The sequence below is a fragment of the Panulirus ornatus genome, chromosome 58 (genome assembly GCF_036320965.1).
Source record: "Panulirus ornatus isolate Po-2019 chromosome 58, ASM3632096v1, whole genome shotgun sequence".
Classification (NCBI taxonomy): domain Eukaryota; kingdom Metazoa; phylum Arthropoda; class Malacostraca; order Decapoda; family Palinuridae; genus Panulirus; species Panulirus ornatus.
In genome coordinates, this window is record NC_092281.1 from 9,746,892 (window position 1) to 9,770,891 (window position 24,000).

Below are 24,000 nucleotides of genomic sequence, written 5' to 3' on the forward strand. Positions count from 1 at the left end.
AAGAAAAAGATAAACTAAGGGAGAGAGAGAGAGAGAGAGAGAGAGAGAGAGAGAGAGAGAGAGAGAGAGAGAGAGAGAGAGAGAGAGAGAGAGAGATTCTGCTACAGTAGATCAGCTGCATGAGAGTCGCCTGCCTCTGTTGCAGTCCAGCTGTTCCAGCTTAACATATATTCTTCCATCAGTGCAGCTGTTCATCACCACTCTGGGGGAGGGTGGGATGGTCACTACGGTACATGGTATATATATATATATATATATATATATATATATATATATATATATATATATATATATATATATAATATATATATTTATATGCGTGTGTGGGTGTGTGTGTGTGTGCTCAAACTTTTGGCGCGCAATGTTTGCTATTGAAAGTCACCTCGCAGATAAGATCTTCTACCCACCTGACTGTAGTAGTTAAAGATAGGATGACTCACTAGACTCTCTCTCTCTCTCTCTCTCTCTCTCTCTCTCTCTCTCTCTCTCTCTCTCTCTCTCTCTCTCTCTCTCTCTCTCTCTCTCTCTCTCTCCCTAGGTCTGGCACAGAGGAAGCAAAACATCAGGAACTGGGCTAACGTGTTCCGCCGCCTCTGCTGCTGCTGTTGTCAGACGCATCAAAGAGACCTGTATGATACGGAAGTGTGTGAAGGTAACCTGTGCAACAGACAGTCAGTGTATGTATGTCTTTTGTGATTATATATATATATATATATATATATATATATATATATATATATATATATATATTGTGTATATATATAACGTGTTACTAAATATGTTCAAGATTTTTTCTCTTACATGACTCTCATTTAATGTTCGTGCCGTTATTGCACAGAATCGATTCGTGTATCTTCGTTTTTTTCAGCAATTCTCACTTCCCATACATCAAGGGACCCCCTGAACACCTCGCCTATATTCTCATTCTTTTCAACTTCATTCACACACTATTTTCAGAATGGCCTTCACATTCACCTCCTTCACCTGTTCGCCCATTCAACGCACCTACCGCTCTTCCCTGCATCTCTCATATGCAATAACTCATCATGAAATCATCATTATCAAATGTCAGGTAATAAATGTCGTCTGCGGATCACATCTCATCCCCTCACAACTCTACGTCCTTCTTAGGATTACGGTGAGTGAGGGTATTATATTTATGAGGTTGGCAGAAGGAGCTGGGATTGATTAACCTCTGTCATCATCAAACCTTCGTCTATCCTTTATCCACGTTTAGTCTACATTCTTTTGTTTATAACTACTATTCATTCTTATGCATTCTGTGAACAGACTACGACCAGTTACTAACCTTATAGACCGCGTTTCTTGTTGTTTTAGTCTGTGTTTGCCGTCTGCACTTTCTAAGACCCAAGTATCATCAGTCATAGAATTACACATTACAAATATCATCTCTTTAAGAGTTCTGTCGCCCCTTCCCCTAGTCATTAGCTGTAAGTCCCTGTTATTAAGCTGACCTTAATTGTAATCATGTTCAGTCTAGCTTTAAGGTAATGTAAAGCTGATTGATCCACACTCTGGCGACCCCGCCCGTCGCACACACGGAGGAGGGAGACATGGTTCCCCTTCGCTCTTCCTCTTCTTTTTTCATTTATCCTTTTAGACATGCATGGGTTTGTTCTTACGTCCCACGTCATTCATTACATGATATTTCATGTGTAGGCTGTTTATAACGTCAGGGAGGAGGTCTGGGATGTTCGATTGGGTGAAACTATGCGTCGAAGTGTCAAGTAGATATTGAGCGCAGACAGTGAAATCGTGGCTGGTAAGTGCGTAGAGTTTATCTGTTGCGGGTAGGTCGTGAATGTCGTTCTGTGGCCCATATAAAGAATAATATGAAGTCAATAAACATTTTTTTAAGATTCGCTTTGGGATATTAACCCTTGACTTTGAAATAGAGGAACTTATGGGTTTGGAATTTAAAAGTCTTATGCAAAAAGGCAACATTTGTATTTTTTATAGGGAATTTCATACCCCGAAATTAAAAACTTTAATGTTAAGGAAATATTGCCCTGAACATTACCTTATCAATGTGTGACTCCCGACCTGTCTCTGTGAGTCCCTGCTCTTACGTGTGAAGTGTAAGTGCTTGAAATATACGAACCCCGTGATGCACCCCAGGTAACGATATACTGCCGTGATAAATGGAAGAGACTCACATGGAGAGGTCGAGCAGACACTGAGAATATCATGTTCAGAACAGTCTCATTTCCTCAGAAGCCAATTACAGATACTGGTGCACGAGCTTCCCTATAAAGATAGAAATAAAAATGTAGCTTTTCATAAGACTTTTAAATTCCCCACCCACAGGCTGTTCCATTTTAATGTCAAGGGTTAATTTTCCAACGGATATCTAAGCGTAAGAAATGTCAAATATCTTAATGTTATTTTTTTTTTAAAGGTTATAGAACTACATTGATGACCGCCACTTATAGAATCTTCACAGTTATTCGCCATGGTTTCACTAACTTAGCTCAATATATATCAACGGACATTGCTATATGCATTTCAACCAACTGAACATCTCATGTACAACCCTGTCGAGTCTCGTACAGTGAGGTTTGATTTTGAATATAATGCTCTGTCACCAAGAGACAGAGAGACAGGCAGATAGACAGACAGACAGACTGACAGACAGAAAGAAACACAAACATTATATATATACATATATATATATATATATATATATATATATATATATATATATATATATATATATATATATATATATATATATATATATATATATATACAAGTTCAACAGAGAGACCCGGACATTTATTTATCATGCAGTCTCTTTGATGTGCTTAACGTTCCATTCACTCGAGTATGTTGTTCTGTCTCGTGTGCGCTAGGCCTAAGCACTGAAAGAGAGAGAGAGAGAGAGAGAGAGAGAGAGAGAGAGAGAGAGAGAGAGAGAGAGAGAGAGAGAGAGAGAGAGAGAGAATTAGGTAAATCATTATCTTTCACTACAGCACACTGCGCTCCTCCGGAAGTTTGTGTAAGTGGCCTGAATAATGAATGTATACCATAGGGACTCCCAGAGCCGTGATGAACAGCTGCCCTGATGCAAGAACATGTTAAGCTGGAACAGCTGGACTGCAACTGCTCTCTCTCTCTCTCTCTCTCTCTCTCTCTCTCTCTCTCTCTCTCTCTCTCTCTCTCTCTCTCTCTCTCTCTCTCTCTCTCTCTCTAGCTCTCTCTCTCTCTAGCTCTCTCTCTCTTTCTTTCTTTCTTCCTTTTTCTTTCTTTCTTTTTCTTTCTTTCTTTCTTTCTTTCTTTCTTTCTTTCTTTCTTTCTTTCTTTCTCTCTCTCTCTCTCTCTCTCTCTCTCTCTCTCTCTCTCTCTCTCTCTCTCTCTCTCTCTCTATGTAGGGGCAAAATATTTTGTTTCACTTCAGACTCCTAAAATCCAGGAGCATATTTATTGTCCATGAGCTTCATTATCTTTCCATTATCTTGCCCAAGACTTCTTAAATTACCCTTTCAAGCACATTTCATAAATCCACCACAATGAACATACATTTGTACTGCAATGTTTTAGGAGCCTCTTGCCATCTCCAGGCGTGAAGATTCCAGTTTCTGGAACTCTTCGGCGTCTTGGAGGCAAAATGCCTTGTTCTTCCAGTCTTTCCTCTCTTGAACAACTCCCACCTCAGTCCACAGCTACGTCCTGGCTCAGGAACTCTTGGTATGTTTGACGGAATCGACGTTCGTGGTTCTTAGGCAGAAAATAATTTTGTGGGATGAATTGTTAGTCCCTTTGCGATCAGTCATACATCGTAACCTAACCTTGGAAAACTCATTCTTAGGGGAATTTTAGGTGAATTCGTAGCAGCTTGGTATCAATAGTCCTACTTCACATTGATCATAGGTATGCTGGCGTTTAAGATATAGTGTTATTCATTTCATTAAAGGCAGAAATATAACATTCAAACCATTTGATATAGTGATTTTTAATGATGTTTTTTTTCTTTTTACAGTCTGGCCAGGATGATGAATTTTATGGGCCCGAAGCGAAAAGGTAAGTGCAGGTGAACCATCTTTATTCTTACACTACACATCCTTAAGTAAGGTAAGTGCAGGTGAACCATCTTTATTCTTATACTACACATCCTTAAGTAAGGTAAGTGCAGAGGTATCATCTTTATTCTTACACTACACATCCCCTAGTTCACCTGTATAATATATATATATATATTCCTTGTGCCAATGATTTAGTAGAATAACCCCTGCAGCAGTATTAAATTCAATCCATAAGAAACCCAGTTTTCTTCCACATTTTTCTTTTTGGCTTGTGGAACACACACACACACACTCTCTCTCTCTCTCTCTCTCTCTCTCTCTCTCTCTCTCTCTCTCTCTCTCTCTCTCTCTCTCTCTCTCTCTCTCTCTCTCTCTCTCTCTTTTCCCGGAATGAAGCATTCTTGAAAAAAAAAAAAAAACTCTGCAGTGCATAATAACTCTTCCTGTACGAGGTAAATTAACCACACCAGCTGAATTCATTACGGAATTCAAAGAACGAAGCGGAGGTAAACATGGGAATATGTATATATATACAGGAGAAATTAAAATTTCAGTAGTTTGGGTCTGGAAGCAAGTCGTGAATTTCGTTTAGGGGTATTGTTGTGTTAGAGCGGGGGATAGCTTAGTGAAGGCTATTTATTCTCTCCGACTTTTATTTCCAGTTTTCATTAACCGTGTATGATATCTGAATGAACCACGGCGGATAGAAAAAGATTTTTGGGGACGAAGATCTTTTTCCAAGTTCTGAATGCTTTTCTAATTCATTTTCCAGTTGCGTGTATCACTGGGATGTAATTCTGTCTGTCAGTCTGTCTGTCTCTCTGTCTCTCTTCATCTCTTTCTGTTACTCAAAATTTTCTTTATTTCTCTCTCACTCGACAAAACTTCTCTCGTCGTAAGTGCTCGTAAGATCGGTAAATTCTTCTCTCGCACGTCTCTGTAATGCCTTTCGGTTTGAGCCCCTGTTCCAAGGACGACGTAAGCTGCAGTAACTAGATCTTCAAGTGTTTTCTTGAGTTTAATCTGGGGGTCGTCCTTCTAGCAACATCTGGGCACCCCATCATGGCCTGGCACCTCCTCTACGTTCCCCAAGATGTCTAGGTAGAATCTGACCTGAATCCCTCCTTGTTGCTCTTAGTCAAAGAAGAAGAAGAAGTAGGTTAGATAGCAATCTAAGACGTGTGTGTATCTTTAAGATTCAATTTGCTGTCGGAAAACTTATGTAAATATTTTCTGACCATGTAGTCCTCAACATTGTCTACTTTCTGACCATGTGGTACTCGACAGTATCTACTTTCTGATTATGTAGTACTCGACAGTACTTACTTTCTGATCATGTGGTTCTCGACAGTATCTACTTTCAGACCATGTGGTACTCGACAGTATCTACTTTCTGACCATGTAATACTCAACGACTCCCCTTTTTGTATGACCTCTTTCCAAGAGAGTTACTTTTTCTTTCTCTTTCAAATGACATCCTGAAGACATATAGCCAAGCATGCTTTATCCCTGAAGACATATAGCCAAGCATGCTTTATCCCTGAAGACGTATAGCCAAGCATGCTTTATCCCTGAAGACAAATAGCCAAGCATGCTTTATCCCTGAAGACGTATAGCCAAGCATGCTTTATCCCTGAAGACGTATAGCCAAGCATGCTTTATCCCTGAAGACATATAGCCAAGCATGCTTTATCCCTGAAGACGTATAGCCAAGCATGCCTTATCCCTGAAGACGTATAGCCAAGCATGCTTTATCCCTGAAGATATTAGCCAAGCATGCTTTATCCCTGAAGACATATAGCCAAGCATGCGTTTTTCCTTGAAGACGTATAGCCAAGCATGCTTTATCCCTGAAGACATATAGCCAAGCATGCTTTATTCCCTGAAGACATATAGCCAAGCATGCTTTTATTTATCCTTGAAGACGATATAGCCAAGCATGCTTTATCCCTGAAGACGTATAGCCAAGCATGCTTTATCCCTGAAGACGTATAGCTAAGCATGCTTTATCCCTGAAGACGTATAGCCAAGCATGCTTTATCCCTGAAGACATATAGCCAAGCATGCTTTATCCCTGAAGACATATAGCCAAGCATGCTTTATCCCTTGAAGACGTATAGCCAAGCATGCTTTATCCCTGAAGACGTATAGCCAAGCATGCTTTATCCCTGAAGACATATAGCCAAGCATGCTTTATCCCTGAAGACGTATAGCCAAGCATGCTTTATCCCTGAAGACATATAGCCAAGCATGCTTTATCCCTGAAGACATATAGCCAAGCATGCTTTATCGTGGCTGACGCTCATTGCGTCCCCACAAACCCTGAATCGTTCGCGAGATGCTCAATTTCAAGACACCTACAGGTACCTCTCTCAGGCGTATATGGCATAATTGGTTCAGTTGAAGGGAACAAGCGACGTCTTCACTGGAAACGTAAATATGTATAATGATTTATGTGTCATTCTTAAGTGGTTGGGTATTTGCGTTTTCTGATGAGGGGGGAGGTGCGTTTTCTTTGCGAAAGGCCATAAAGGAAACCTTTTTAAATGGTTGAAAACCGTCCTTGATGTATAGATGTCACTTATATATCTATGAATCATGGATTTTAAGGATTTTATTTTTTTTTCTTTTACTAACTGTTAACATTTCCTTTCCTCCATTTATGTTATCCTTTATGCAGAGAAAAAAATTAAATTGAAAAAAAAATCCGCAGAAATCAAAGCACGACACAAATGCTATAAACCCTACCTTCATCCCACGTAGTTGTGGGGTGGTGCATAGAAAACGGCAGATGACGCACCAGAAGGCTATTCAACGCTTACAGAAAATCCTTCCTTTCGCTTCCATTTTATAAAGATTTTTTTTTCTTTTTTGACTATTACTTTACGGATTATTCCTCTGAAAGAAGTGTGTCGTATTAAATCTTTTATTTGAACCTATGTGGATATTTGAAATATATGTCCCACCAATTTCTTTCTTTTTTAACAGGCAAAAATAAAACTGCAGAATTTTTCTTTTATCAAGTTTTGCAACAAGTCGAACACCTGTTATCAAAGCTGACAGTCAGGGAATATATATATATATATATATATATATATATATATATATATATATATATATATATATTTTTTTTTTTTTTTTTTTTTTTTTTTTTTATACTTTGTCGCTGTCTCCCGCGTTTGCGAGGTAGCGCAAGGAAACAGACGAAAGAAATGGCCCAACCCCCCCCCCCATACACATGTATATACATACGTCCACACACGCAAATATACATACCTACACAGCTTTCCATGGTTTTCCCCAGACGCTTCACATGCCTTGATTCAATCCACTGACAGCACGTCAACCCCGGTATACCACATCGCTCCAATTCACTCTATTCCTTGCCCTCCTTTCATCCTCCTGCATGTTCAGGCCCCGATCACACAAAATCTTTTTCACTCCATCTTTCCACCTCCAATTTGGTCTCCCTCTTCTCCTCGTTCCCTCCACCTCTGACACATATATCCTCTTGGTCAATCTTTCCTCACTCATTCTCTCCATGTGCCCAAACCACTTCAAAACACCCTCTTCTGCTCTCTCAACCACGCTCTTTTTATTTCCACACATCTCTCTTACCCTTACGTTACTCACTCGATCAAACCACCTCACACCACACATTGTCCTCAAACATCTCATTTCCAGCACATCCATCCTCCTGCGCACAACTCTATCCATAGCCCACGCCTCGCAACCATACAACATTGTTGGAACCACTATTCCTTCAAACATACCCATTTTTGCTTTCCGAGATAATGTTCTCGACTTCCACACATTCTTCAAGGCCCCCAGAATTTTCGCCCCCTCCCCCACCCTATGATCCACTTCCGCTTCCATGGTTCCATCCGCTGCCAGATCCACTCCCAGATATCTAAAACACTTCACTTCCTCCAGTTTTTCTCCATTCAAACTCACCTCCCAATTGACTTGACCCTCAACCCTACTGTACCTAATAACCTTGCTCTTATTCACATTTACTCTTAACTTTCTTCTTCCACACACTTTACCAAACTCAGTCACCAGCTTCTGCAGTTTCTCACATGAATCAGCCACCAGCGCTGTATCATCAGCGAACAACAACTGACTCACTTCCCAAGCTCTCTCATCCCCAACAGACTTCATACTTGCCCCTCTTTCCAAAACTCTTGCATTTACCTCCCTAACAACCCCATCCATAAACAAATTAAACAACCATGGAGACACCACACACCCCTGCCGCAAACCTACATTCACTGAGAACCAATCCCTCTCCTCTCTTCCTACACGTACACATGCCTTACATCCTCGATAAAAACTTTTCACTGCTTCTAACAACTTTCCTCCCACACCATATATTCTTAATAATATATATATATATATATATATATATATATATATATATATATATATATATATATATATATATATATATATATATATATATATATATACACACACTATAGGCCACACATCTCAGCTTCCTTCCCGTTGATTACACAAACATAATTACAGCATTGCATATTCATATGGCATCATAAAGTATGCAAGTTACATGCTTGCCAGTAAAAGGTCTAATAACACACTTCATTAACTTTAAGGGTTGTTAGACTAATGCATACACGATAGTTACGTAAGTAGACACTTTCTTTTTCTTGGGGTTGAACATTCTTATTTAAATTAAGTCGTCAGATTTCTCATTTACCTACCATGGACCCGAGCGATTCTCATAGGTTTACGTGAAGAATACATATTTGATTTCGAGTCCTTTTGTTTGGGTTTTCATTTCAAGAGAACAAAGATCTTATATAAAACAGACGATGATTAGAACGATTCAATGTGATACTTTGGTGAGTAAAGTGAGTAATGTGATACATTGGTGAGTAAAGTGAGTAATGTGATACATTGGTGAGTAAAGTGAGTAATGTGATACATTGGTGAGTAAAGTGAGTAGTGTGATACATTGGTGAGTAAAGTGAGTAGTGTGATACATTGGTGAGTAAAGTGAGTAGTGTGATACATTGGTGAGTAAAGTGAGTAGTGTGATGCATTGGTGAGTAAAGTGAGTAGTGTGATACATTGGTGAGTAAAGTGAGTGGGGTTAGCCTGACTGTTCTCGACAAGGAAGTCTCTAAAACACCATTAATGTTCTCTCTCATCGAGGACGACCTGGGGGAACCTCCTCTATCATCGAGGACGACCTGGGGAACCTCCTCTATCATCGAGGACGACCTGGGGGAACCTCCTCTATCATCGAGGACGACCTGGGGGAACCTCCTCTGTCATCGAGGACGACCTGAGGGAACCTCCTCTATCATCGAGGACGACCTGGGGGAACCTCCTCTGTCATCGAGGACGACCTGGGGGGAACCTCCTCTGTCATCGAGGACGACCTGGGGGAACCTCCTCTGTAGAACAGCGCATGGGGACACCCATATCATCATGTACTTACTGAGGGAAAAAAAAAAAGAAAGTAGAAACAGAGACCGTACGTAATTGAGCGTTTACACCCTAATAAAGAACCTCAGATATTAAAAGAGACACATTCCCTTGTCTCTAACGCGGCACCGTGACTTAAACAAGGTCATTATCCTAATGTAATAAGAAGGATCATTATAGGGATTTAATTAAAATCTCGTTTCGCTGCCACATCTCTTTAATTTCTCCGAGACTGATATGGAGAGTTGTGATGACTCAGCTGACCATTATTGCCTTTTAGATTAGCACTATTTCATGATCACGCTGATAATACGCTTCCCCATACGAAAGGTTTAAGAGATGTTGTGGAACCTTACATTCAGCGCGCCCAGCTACCTCACCGATGGGGATGTTTCGAGTTCTGTTGTCTGAGGGTATAAAGTGCGTACTCATTGCACTATATATATATATATATATATATATATATATATATATATATATATATATAATATATATATAGAGAGAGAGAGAGAGAGAGAGAGAGAGAGAGAGAGAGAGGGAGAGAGAGAGAGAGGCAGCTTTTCATAGTGTAGAGTGAAATAAACAGAAATACATCACACAGGATTCTCTTCTTAAACGATTCCATTATCCTTTCATTCATAGATGAAGAAATAGGTTGTCTATTTCAGTTTTTCATTTACCCAGTTTGCAAAAAGAAGTATTATTCCCCACCCAAACCCTCCCTCCTATATCATCTGTGAATCCAATTGACCTCCAAGCTTGGCCTTGCCTATTATTGTTTCCCATTGCGAGACTTTCCCCTTCCCCCCCTCGGCACACGCTTCCAGGAACCCAACCTAACCTAACCTACGACGTCGATTTCCTGAACGTTTTCCCGAGCGCCAGGTGAACGTTTATTACGAAAACGTTTTCCCGAGCGCCCTGTGAACGTCTATTACGAAAACGTTTTCCCGAGCGCCCTGTGAACGTTTATTATGAAAACGTTTTCCCGAGCGCCCTGTGAACGTTTATTACGAAAACGTTTTCCCGAGCGCCATGTGAACGTTTATTAAGTCACCTCGAAGTGAAGAAGAGAATAGCGGTCTGGGAAACTTATAAACGCGAGCTGCTGCCGCCTTTTGCGTTTTCCATCACGTGTTATGGTGGCCGAACGATCTTTTGTGACGAGAGTTTTCGAATAATTCTCAGTAACATAGGAATTTCGGTACAAGTCGCCCCCTTTTTTTTTTTTTTCCTGTATCCACACAGCGTTACCCGGTTCAACCAGATGCTGTGCTGGACGAATATATGTGCGCAACAGAAGTTTTCTTAAGAGAGAGAGTTATTCAGATACACTTGGCAGGCGCTTTGATGAAAGGGGTTCATTTATAACCGCCTCTGTTTCGTTATGTTTCGCTCAAGCTCAGTTACTTTTTTTTGTGTGTGTGTATATGTATAGTATACATTAAAGTATCTAAACTACAGTTACGGTAGAATAACGTGATTCATTTCGCAGTTCACAGCTCTTGAATGACTTAGCTCTCGGCAAGTCAATCTGCCAAAGTTTAAACAATAATCACCGTTCAGTGGTTCGAGCTCGCGAACATTACTGGCTTCGAAGCACTCCTGTGAACCAGCAGCCGCTGACTCGAGTCTCCAGTCATGAAATGTATTTGGAGAGCGACAGCTTTCCCGATTGTTGGGGGTCTGGCCGAACGCTGGCTTTGGCGCTGGGAAACAAGTCTTGTTAAAACATTTCCGGAAATCCCTAGACGTGCAAATCCCTTTCGGAAATAGTATTTTCTCCTTTTGGTCTGGTCATTAAACCCTTTTGAACACGACGGTACGACCCATGAGCACGACGATACGAGCGATGGTACGATCCTTGAGCACGACGATAAGAGCGACGATACGACCCTCGATCACGACGGTACGACCCTTGAGCACGACGATAAGAGCGACGGCTACGACCCTCGATCACGACGGTACGACCCTTGAGCACGACGATAAGAGCGACGGCTGCGACCCTCGATCACGACGGTACGACCCTTGAGCACGACGATAAGAGCGACGATACGACCCTCGATCACGACGGTACGACCCTTGAGCACGACGATAAGAGCGACGGTACGACCCTCGATCACGACGGGACGACCCTTGAGCACGACGATAAGAGCGACGGTACGACCCTCGATCACGACGGTACGGAAGACGGTACGACCCTCGAGCACGATGGTATACGACCGCCTGTACGACCCTTCGAGGACGACGATATGATCATTAATCACGACAGGACGACTCTCGAACAGGACGGTACGACCCTTGAGCTCGATGGTACGACCCTTGAACCTGTTGGTAAGACTTGAAAACCACCGGTACGACCCCTTGACACTTGAGTGGCCTTTGACATCAGCCCTGGCCTTTGACCTGGAGGCAAAGGCCAGACCATCGTACCCAAGGATCGTACCCACTCTCTCTCTCTCTCTCTCTCTCTCTCTCTCTCTCTCTCTCTCTCTCTCTCTCTCTCTCTCTCTCTCTCTCTCTCTCTCACTTCGCTCTACGAAATGGCAATATTTTTGGCCCTTGTACGATATTAACGAAACTAAATTGGATCAAAATCCCTTCTAGAGAGACTCGGGGTAGAAGTCTCAAACCACATATTCTCCACAACACGGCAAGTAAAGCTCAACGAAGTCTTAATTCACGGTCGCTCTTCAGCGATGGCCGTTCTTTTTTTCTCATGGAGAAGTCGAGAGAGAGAGAGAGAGAGAGAGAGAGAGAGAGAGAGAGAGAGAGAGAGAGAGAGAGAGAGAGAGAGAGAGTTATTTTGGGACATCTGATTAGTTTTATGACTTTGAATGGAAAGAAAAAAGATTAGAAATCATCCAGACGCCTCAACATCCTACGTATGATGTTAGGAAACAGGGCTCCAAAGGGATGGTTCACTTGCTCGCTTTGGTGAGCTTTTGGCTTCGAAGCCCCGACCGCTTCGGTGAGACAGATGCCTTGTTTACAGACAAAACCCACGTTCGCCGAACTGTGTATGGTCTTGTGGTACGATTCTTTCAAGAGGAAGTGGTGATAATCTAAAGAGGATGAGATTACGCGATCTAAGTCTGGCTATAAGGGAAAGAACACGGGAAAGAGTAAACAAGATGCTGCCTCGTTGGTGAATTTAGTTGTGGTCGAAATTCGTTTTTTTGGGGGGTGCCTTGATACAGTACAGCATTATCATTGGTTCTTTCACTCTGTTCATAATGCAGTTGAGCCAACTCATCTTAATATCGTAGATTTATGTTGCCTGTATATTAGAACGAATTAGAACGACAGCGTTCTTTCGCGGTGAAATTGAAAAACTCAATTTAAATATATCTCTGAGCTGGATTAGTTATAGTATGTAGGTCATCTTCTCTACCCCCGAGGTTCAAACATCGACTGTAAGATGACGTAATACAGGGAAGGGTCACCCCACACACACACACACACACACACACACACACACACACACACACACACACACACACACACACACACTCACAACAGACCCAGTTCCGGCCTAACACACCATTGACCTTTCTCTACGAGAGTCCTATTCAACGTACCAACTCACGTAACCCAATAAGACCTTGAATTACCCAGTCCAAAAGCCTGTAATTCTGTCAGTCGTCTGAATGATCGGTCTTTCCTTCATTTCTGGTCACTTAAGCTGATCGCACCTGGAGTCCGTCCGTTTTCTCTCTCGTGTACTCTGTTTTCTTCTCGTTCTCTATCGTCTTCTGTCTTGGGTGAGTTGCTGAATGGTAGTCAAAATAAAACAAGAGGACGAGTTCTCAAACGAGACAGTTGAAGATGATTATAGCCCATTAAGTAGAGCTGACACTTAAGGAAAAGTTACATAATGCTTGAAGTTTACAGATAGTAGAATACCGAAGATCGATTCGAATTCGTAATGCTTCGTGACCGTTCGTGTCGAGTGTTTCTTGAGTGACAATTATCTCACGTCACTGGAAGGTGGATCCAACACCAGGAGACTTGTGTGTTTTAATTAGACAGATCTCGGATGGAAAGGCGTCATGACTCTCCACTCACAGATCAAAAGCTAAACATAGATTTACTGTCGTGGAGAAGCGTTCGAGAGCCAGTGGTGTGAAGCGATAGGTGATGTAGACCATTGACACCCCCCCATGTCAAGGAAGCTTTGAGGATGGTACTGCTCATGCAAACATGATGACAGAATGATGTGAGGAGTTTGCCATCAGCACCAGATGTGACCCCAGGAAACAAGTTTAATGTCTTCGTATACACATAATCTGAACTCAGTGTCTTCCTTCTCTCTCTTTCATTTGTAATGGGTGCAGCTGTTCCGAATGGGGATTAAACGGTACGACGCTTAAAAACGCTTTTATTGTTCTATCTCAGTCCCTTAAGAATTACTTTAAAGTGCCAGGGTTCTTGAGAATGATATACCCTCCACAGGTGAAGCTGAAAGCTGAATATTAGATGATGACTCTCTCTCTCTCTCTCTCTCTCTCTCTCTCTCTCTCTCTCTCTCTCTCTCTCTCTCTAGGATACGATTGACCGGAGTCTTGCGTAATAACGAAACGAGAGTAAAAAGCGAATCCGAAAAAAATCCCTTTTTAAGGAAGATTCGAGTAAAGGTCTCGAGACCATATTCTCCACATCACTGCCCAAAGACCGAATGAGATCTAATTCAGGGTCGCTATTCAGCGAGGAGCGTTCTTTTCCGAATCATAATAATTTCCCTTCATAAAGAAGACGAGAGGTTTGGGGGAGGGGTAAAAAAAAAGGGGGGGGGGTGCATTTGGGATATCTGATTGGTTTTATGACTTCGAATGGAAAGAGAAGAGAAAATTTTCAAGCAGCTGGCTCCTCCCTGCGGACGATGATATGAAGCAAGACTCGAAAAGATGGTTTCGGTTTTTAGCCTTTGGGTCAGCTTTACTCTTGAGTCTTATGATCGAAACTGAAGCATTGAACGAGTTATCTTGTTTTCTATTTTGAACACGTTTAGCTCGGTGGAAAGAAATTTGATTATATTGTAACAAAGTGTGATAATCTATTGGGCGTCCTAGCTACGTCTCTTCGTTTTTTATCAACTGACTGTTATATTCCTTTCTTATAGTGGTTTCATTTACCCGTGTATATATATATATATATATATATATATATATATATATATATATATATATATATATATATATATATATATATATATATATAAATAATATTTCCTGCTGACATGGTTTGACCTGGCTGTCAAGTGGTTATTATAGCAATATAGAGGGTGTAGAACACCCACGCAGTGTGTGTGTGTGTGTGTGTGTGTGTGTGTGTGGGTGGGTGGGTGGGTAAGGCCTAACAAATTAGAGGAGAGATTAATTCGTGGATATGATTAAAGACATAAAAACTGCTCGACTTACCCTGAGACGCATATTTAAGGCCTTACCATTTGCATATTATAAAAAAGATCCCGGTAATCTCTTGCGCTGTTGCTCCCTCAACAAAAAAATGCTGTAGGGGAATTCGTAGCTCCTTCTTAAAGATTTGATTTTTGAGAAAGTGAACGTCATAATGACATGATAGATCAACTATCTATCACACTATTGCGCAAGTTGCAGTTCTGCTAATGTTTTTCATAACATTGCTTGTGTCTCCGAGCAGAATCAGTTACATTTCCAATGTAGTCTGAAAGACCTTTATCCCTACAATAATGATAAGGTTACACACGCACACTTTAACCGACTTGTTGAAGATAAAAGATAAGAATCAACTCCCAAGTACCCGTTTCATGACAAAGATTTTCTTTTAAAACCTCGTGAAAAACAAAACAAATATATTATGCTCATTTTTCAGCGTGGGCTCTGAATATTGTCTGGTCAATTATTTGGAAAGAATTTGGGTTTTTAATGATGAGGCGTGTCAAACCTATCTTAAGAATTCACCATCTGTCGGCCATAAGGGAAGATTTTAAGCGCTAAGGAACGAAATGAGTCTTATCACGGAAGAGGGACTTTACGAAGCTATAACGTGATCAGAAACCCAATTGGATCAAGAGTAAACAAGTTTCGTAAAGGCTGTATGATAATGTGTGAAAAGAGGATAAGGGGTGAGGAGGGAGGGGTGAGGGGTCCGGTGGATGGTGACTTTTGAGATGAAAAATGTTTCTTCGTCGCAGTGTCTGGCGTCCATTCATTTCGATTGCGCCTCGGGTGACGGAAGCTCGCGTTATTGGATGTGGATCCGACACCGGGAGACCTGCGCTTTAATTGGACATTCCTCGGATGACAGGCTTTGTGACACTACACACTAAGGGATCAAAAGCTAAACATAGCTTTACTGTCTAAGACAGCGTTCAGGGGGCCATTAGCGGACTAAGCGCATCAATAACACAGTTACGAGACGTGGAAGTGCAATTATTGTTGATGTTGATGTGGTGTGGCGTCTAAGAGACGCGCTACTTTTTCGAAGACGATGGTTTGCTGAGGGAATCGATCATTTCATTCCTTCATTAACCTATGGCCTCCTGATGGTAACGGTGAGTTTGTCTTAATTTCACGAAGCCACAGTGCTGTTCTAACTCTCCAGCTCGAATTCTTGTGTTTCTTATAGTCCTGAAATGTGGGATGCATATGTCTGTACTTGGTTATCCCTCTCTCTCATCGGCCAAATCGTTCCATTAACAGTCCTGTTGAAGAAGCGGTACTTCGCCTCATTCGAGGCTGAAACGTTTGCCAACGAGTTGTTATCTCTTACCTCAAAGTATTCAATACTACAAAGTTTCATAAGTTACACTTACATGACTTGTGTGGAAAAAGGATTTTGTTCTGTAAGAATACAACAAAAAAAAAGGCCTGGGATCCCAGGAAACCACTTTTACATGGGTCAGGAGAGACCGGGTAGGTGGAGAGCCACTGTTATGTGGATTAGGCTGAAGGAAGCCTGGGTTACTGAGGTCAGCAGGCGGAAGTGATTCAGGGACTCGGTGTTCCATTAGTCAAGGCAAGCTGGGGGAGAGAGCAAGAGGTTACATTCAAGCTGGGGGAGAGCAAAAAGACTACATTCAAGCTGAGGTAAAACAAGAGGCTACATTTAAGCTGGGAGAGAGCAACAGACAACACTCAAGCAGTAGGAGAATAAGAGACCACATCAAGCTGGCGGGAAGACAAGAGGACGCATTCAAAAAACTAGGGGACAAGAACAGGCTACATTCAATCTGTGGTCTCGCTGCTCCTTAGAGAAATGTATCTGTTTGCACAATTCATCGATCGCCATCAACAAGCACATTCTACTCCCCATTTTTTTTTAGTACCTTCCGATCAACGATTGGCGCTGTGTCTTAACCAACGTAGAAATTATCAATTTCTTTTTTTATTCTGACATATATTTGTTGTTTTCAAGCGGGTGTGAACCATCGTCATGCAGGGGGGAGGGGGAAGGGGACTCCTCCTCGCTGAAGGCAGTTGTATTACCCACAGTGGCTCTCTTCGTCTTCAAGAACCTCCGACGTCACCCAGCCAGCAATATGTTTAGCTGCAGTAATAAAGACGCAAAACAGAAAGGCAGCGGCGGCCTCCGGCACCATGCTGTCATTAAGTCTGGGAAAAATATGTGTACACTTGACATTTGCATACGTTGTAGACGACGTTGGCTTAGTGTCCTTCTGCAGGAGGAGGTGCTCCTGCGTGTGTGTGTGTGGCCGGCTAGGATCCCGTGGGAGGAACTGAGGTGGCTCGTAGGTGATGTGACTTGAATATCTATGGAGCTTTGCTGCTCCTTTGTGACCTTACCGTCTCTTGAGCCTTGCTGGCTCCTGTTTCTTAACCTTTTGTGGAGCGTTACTGGTTCCTGTTACCCAGCCTTTCTGGTCCCTGTTATGTAACCCTCTGTGGAGCCTTACTGGGCCCTATTACCTAACCATCTGTGGGGAGCCTTAGCCCTTGTTACGCCTACAAAAGTACAAGGACGTAGGGGTCTCCTGTAGGGTCATACGAGCACTCGAAAGGGGTGTAGGATGCCTTCATTCCCAAGAGAGACATCCTGTCCCATAACCATATACGTAGGTGGAGTTCGATCGAGTATCAGTCACCTTGTAGCAAATTACCCAAAACTCACGAGAGAAAGTCGACCCAAGAGAGGAAGGCAGACCAAAAAGCATTTGAAGAATCTTTCCAACTCCCACGAGGTCAGTACGTAGTCGAGGAGAAAGAAATAACCCCACGTCTTTACAATATCCTTATTGCCCCACTCAGGCACATTGAGCCGATACACCTCCCCTGGTAACTATCATCGAACACACTAGACACCGAAACTCAATAATACTCAGGGGAAACTTACATGCAATTTCGGGGACGATCAAGCGACTCGTTTTCGCGACGAAACCCGCACCATCAGCACCTTTTATTGCCGTGGTCGTGACGGTGCTTATTGTCGGCTGGTGGAGGAGCAGGCATGGTTCCACGGGCGGACGGACACACACACACACACACACACACACACACACACACACACACACACACACACACACACACACATTCATTCGTGTCCACGTCCTCCCTTCCCTTACTGATGCCTTCCCCATCCATGCCATCCATTCTCCCATCACCCTTTCATCTCTCTCTCTCTCTCTCTCTCTCTCTCTCTCTCTCTCTCTCTCTCTCTCTCTCTCTCTCTCTCTCTCTCTCTCTCTCTCTCATCCCAGAGCCCTAACCAAAGATCCCCCCACAATAATTCCCCCTCCTTCCCTCTCCTCTCCCCCCCAGTGACCTGCTAACACGGTGCCCGAGGTGCCAACCTTCTGCTTTAGAATTCAGAGGATATAACCAAGAGGACAAACCTATAGGGGATACATGACCCTCTTTCTCTCTCTCCCACCGGGGGTTTAGGCACCGGAGTCCAGAAAGAGCCTTAATACCTTCCAATACCCTTGAGGGATCACTGATGTTAGTATCTGGGTTATCGTTGTGGAGGTATCCATCCTCAAAATGATATTGCGATACGTTGTCTAGCCACGAAAAGTACTTTGGATGCGTAATTTGGTGCTAAATATTGCGTAAACCGGTGGCAAATAATTGCAAAATTTACTGGAATGATATTAATTCATTAGGTAAAAATTCTGTAGTTACTGTGTGTATATATCTATTCATCAGTGATTAGTCCAGGACCAAATTCTGTGAAAGAGTCAGGGTGTTACCCGGGTTCTTTCTAAAGGCTTCTGCAGCCCAAGGATGCGATACTTTCACCAACAATGGAAATGTAGACCACTGTGGCGTGAGAAGGTCTTCGAGGCAACTGTCTGTACTCAAGGTGATACAGCCTCGCTGAAGGTGACTTTTGCCCCTCTCGCTGAAGAAGCCATAACAGAGACAACCCGTATGTAAGAAACTACTCCACTTGGACTAGTTCCCATAAGAAAAACTCAGCAAGCGAACCCACTAGTTCGAAAAGACATTATGGGCTAACAGTCATCCAAACCTCCACTGACAATATCAGCTGCTGAGTCAAGCCAGCAAGACCACAAACTAACCACCACTGCCACAAAATCGTCCGCGGTAAAGAGACACCACTGAGGTTTTTAAGCTACACAGACAAACACAACCAACACTGTACTCAGTGGAAGTTGCATGAAGAACAAGCCACGACTGAGCCAAGGCCCACGGAATCACCACAACCGCTCCGAAACTAAACAAACCTACTTACTATACAGATGATTCTCTCTCTCTCTCTCTCTCTCTCTCTCTCTCTCTCTCTCTCTCTCTCTCTCTCTCTCTCTCTCTCTCTCTCTCTCTCTCTCTCTCTCTCAAGCTAGCGTTGCCTCCGAGCGGCGCGGTGTCATCTCAAATTCAAATGAGTTTTATTACCGCGTAATCAACACCCGGCGCGAACATAATTGGATTAGGCAACACAAACAAAGTTAACAGTGTCCTCTCAACTTAATCTGCTGTTTAGCCACACTTGGGGGGTGGATAATAATCCCACTATGAGGTCATTCAGCGCACTGGGGGCTATATACGTTTAGGTCGTTTGGGGCATCAGGAGAATATCAGTGGCAGTTTTGAGATGTGGCATAAAAGGAGGGACGGAGTAAAGTGTGTTACAGCTGGGGAGTTATATGTAAACACAGGGTGTTTTAAGTGGCTCAGATGAAGGTGGCCTCTGGACTACGATATGGGTATGTCTATTATCTGTTGTGTGGAGGGAAGGGCTTCATGAGGTGTGTTGGAGGGTAGGAGGGAGAACGGTGATCAAAAGGACATTAGGTTAGGGAGTAGAGGAAAAGGATGTGAAAGAAGGATGCGTTATAGAGGGTCGGATTCAGCCGAGGTTGTGGATTGGTGTGCAGGTTGTTGACATAGGTTGTATACTCGTTAGTGGGTCATGCATTAAGAAAGGTTGTACGTTTGTTAGAAGAGTATGGATATAAAAAAGTTGTATTTCCGTTAGTGGAGCATGAACTAAGAAAGGTTGTATGCTGTTGATTAGGGTACGAATTAACAAATGGTTAGTATGTTCATGAGTGTAGTACGAACATAGAATTAATAATGTATCCTCACCGGAGGGGTATTAAGGACAAGCAGATAAAAAGGTTGATAGACATGATTAAGTTGGTGGAGGACAGGAAAGCAAAAGCAGTCTTTCCCTTGCTCTGAGGAATTAGGTTTAAAATATCGAGGCAGACGAAGGGGAAAAAGAAAAGAGAGCGTCAAGTTTTTCCAAGTGACACGGGGACGACAAACAAGAACAGGTCTCTCCACTTTGGCTGCTCGTATTCGGGAGGATGATGGACTGTTTTCTTTCCCCCATGTGTCTGCTTCCTCTCTCTTTATTTTTCTTTCTCTCTTCTTTTTCGTCTTTCTTGCCGAAAGGGGAAACTGCTGCAAGCCAGACTCTTAAACCCGTGTCGATTAACGTGAAAGTTGAGAAGCCTGTATCTTGCTCCAGATGCCATAGTTCAGAGACTCCCCCCTTCTTCCTCCTTCGGTATTTTCCCTTAGATTTTTTCCGCCTTCGAACGTTGATGGCTATCAGGTGATGAGTTCGTCTTTCCTCTGTGAAGAAAACAGGAATTTCAACGATCGTCTCATTGCAGGAGAAGTCACCTGCATCTTCTACCAGGTACGGGCATACCCAGTTAACAGCTCCCAGCATCTACTTCTAATTTCATTGTGTAATGGGGAAGAATGATTGGGATTTCTCTATACGAACACTCCCGAATCTTCTTGCGTTTTTATGTATGACATTCAATATGTATGAACCGGGGAAACTAGTCTTGTAGTGATATATCAGACCAAATAACTTTGACTAAGATTTTTCCCTTTACGTGAATATGTAGTTAACATAGTTTAATCTCAAAGCTTGAGATTTATCAAATCTGGATTACCTAGATTTGCATGTGGTGAGGGGTTGATGCCACTGCTTGACATATTCACATGTCTGTCGTATAGTCTTCTCCACTACCCTGTGCTGTGAGCAGCTACCTCCACTTCATCTGTGACTCCTTCCCACACCGCTCCTCGCTCTCTTTCCCAGAGCCTGTGAGAGAACTTCCTTTTTCGTGGTTCCCCAGCATGGCTAAGAACGGGTCTGTGTCAAGTCTGTCCCACTGATGAACGGAAGAGGCTAATATTTTTTATCATAATCAGTCAGCAGAATAGATAATCAAACTGATAGGAAAATGTTGCCAGTCCAAACTTTCTCGAAAATGTCCATGCTGCGTAGTACTATTTTTTCCCCCAGCCGGGAGTTAAGCCATAGGAAGAGGTGGGTAGGGAGGTGCCCTCAGCTCCGCAACCGTGTTTCTACCTCTATTTCCCCTTTTTTTTTGTGCGGATAAACTCGTTATGGATCATCAGGTCACCCGATATCTGTCCTCTCCCATGTATTCCTCCTCTTCCTTTTCTTCCAACTTACCCACTTGATCCTTCTGTTTTCTCCTAATCCATCAGAGTTCCCTCACTCTTCTCCTTCGCCATATCCTCTCTCTCTCTCTCTCTCTCTCTCTCTCTCTCTCTCTCTCTCTCTCTCTCTCTCTCTCTCTCTCTCTCTCTCTCTCTCTCTCTCTCTCTCTCACACACACACACACACGCACTTCAGTCTGTATTGGCTCTCTGTTTCCCCCCTTACGACTCTCAAGAACCTCCCAGAGCTGGACAGAATCAGTACCCTCAACACTCCATGCCTTACGGGTCGAAGGTCACCTAAATGTCAAACTGAATATTGTTGTGCGATACCCTTAACGTAGCTGGGGGCCGGAGGTCACTGCAGGTCTTGTTACTAGTACATGTTACGCCTCGAGAAGTGTGAGAAATAGAAATTCATAATCCATTTCATTTTTACTGAATGTAATGTAATGATAGCTGGAATGAGGTGAATCTAAAGCAGTTTTTTCTCATTTTTTTCATTTCAATTCTTCACTTCTTCAAGGAGAAATGATAATGATCTTGGCCGATGGAGGTAAGTCTAGCAACGTGGACGTGTTGCATATTAAGTGCTGCAGTGAAACTCACCTTCAATAATGCAGGACATTTAAGATTCAACGTAGAATTTACGACGATATGACCCTCTGAAATCCGATGCGCAGCGCTTCACATCCAAGCCGTTCATTCTGAGGTGTATATTGAAGAGAAGAAGAAGGAGGAACCGAGAAAAGGGAGAGAGAGAGAGAGAGAGAGAGAGAGAGAGAGAGAGAGAGAGAGAGAGAGAGAGAGAGAGAGAGAGAGAGAACTTAAAAGACATAGATGTCTAGAAAATCCATTTAGATTTGTGGAACATTGCATTAGATAACCTCCTCTCACTGAAACCAAAGGGGTCTGAAAGGACGTTATACAGATCGTAAAGAGTACTTAGGTGTTTATCTTCTCTTAGTACTCTCCCCTCATAACCACCTTATATACTCGTTACTTTCACTCTTCATTCACACAGCTCCATACTCTTACTCTTCAGTCCCGTCCACTACTCTCATTCCCCCCCCCCCCTCCCCACACACACACACACACACACACAAAACAGCTTTCACCCCTCTTCACACCCGTCACTCTTACTCCTCACTCACACCTCTTACCCTCGGTCATCACTCACGACCCTTACTCTCGCTTATCACTTACTCTTTACTCACACCCGCTGCTCTCACTCCTCACACACTCACCCTCTTTCTCTCTTGCACGATCTAAAAGTTTTCAGACTTTAATCCTATTTTCTATTAGATAGTTCAGTTGAAACTCCCCAGTGATCACAACCCAGGCCAGGAACTGTAATGCCTTTATTCTAACATGATATTTGTTGTGAAGTCAAAGGGAGATTTTTGTCATCATGATAACAGTTGTGATAACACTAAGATAGTAATAACGAAAATAATGGTAATGGCAATGATAATGTGTTATTAGAAGCGTTATGATAATGATAATGATAATGAAAATGTGTTATATTATTAGAAGCGTTTTGTGTTTGATACATACTCCCTCATGCAGTTGAGAGCCTTTCAGTATTTCACCGAATAGTATCTTCCTTGAGGGAGTGGATAAAATTCTAGATATAGTTTTCATCGAGTGTCAATATTTCGACAAAGTAATCACATTTTCAGGTCTGGATAAGTTAAAAGACACACGTTATGATATATATATATATATATATATATGTATATATATATATATATATATATATATATATATATATATATATATATATATATATATATATATATCAAAGAAATAAGGTAAATATGTAGAGTTGGCAGACTAAGGGTGGGGTGTTGTGTGTTCCGACGTAGTCAAACGTGGCAACGCTTGTCCGTAGACTTTCGCAGCTCGGGCGTGGCGCGGTGGGCAGGTGGTCGGGTGGCTTCGTGATCCGGGAGATTTCTTTTGAATCTCTCAGTGAAATGGGAGTGAGTGATTCCGCAGAGTTCGTCCTTTGCTCTGTTTCTGTAATTAGAGTTAGTATGTCCGTAGAGTTTTTTCCTCCCGTGGTGAAGTTAAAGCTCCAGTTTCTTCAATAGCTTATTTTTTTTCGTTAGATTACGTTGTCTGGTGTAAAGTGTAGACTTTATTTATTTTGCAGATTTGTTTTTAGATTAAGAAGGATATCAAAAATGTATTGAGTAGGTTTAACTACGAGGAAACGACAAAATACGAAGAGTCAAGCACTTCCATATGATTACATTGTCAACACGGTGTACAGATAGAGAGAACCAGAATATGATATACCAGCCAGTTGTGCGCTCGCTGTTTTTGTGCTTTGTGCGCGCGCACACACACACACACACACACACACACACACACACACACACACACACATATATATATATATATATATATATATATATATATATATATATATATATATATATATATATATATATATATATTTATTTTGCTTTGTCGCTGTCCCCCGCGTTAGCGAGGTAGCGCAAGGAAACAGACGAAAGAATGGCCCAACCCACCCACATACACATGTATATGCATACATACACGTCCACACACGCAAATATGCATACCTATACATCTCAAAA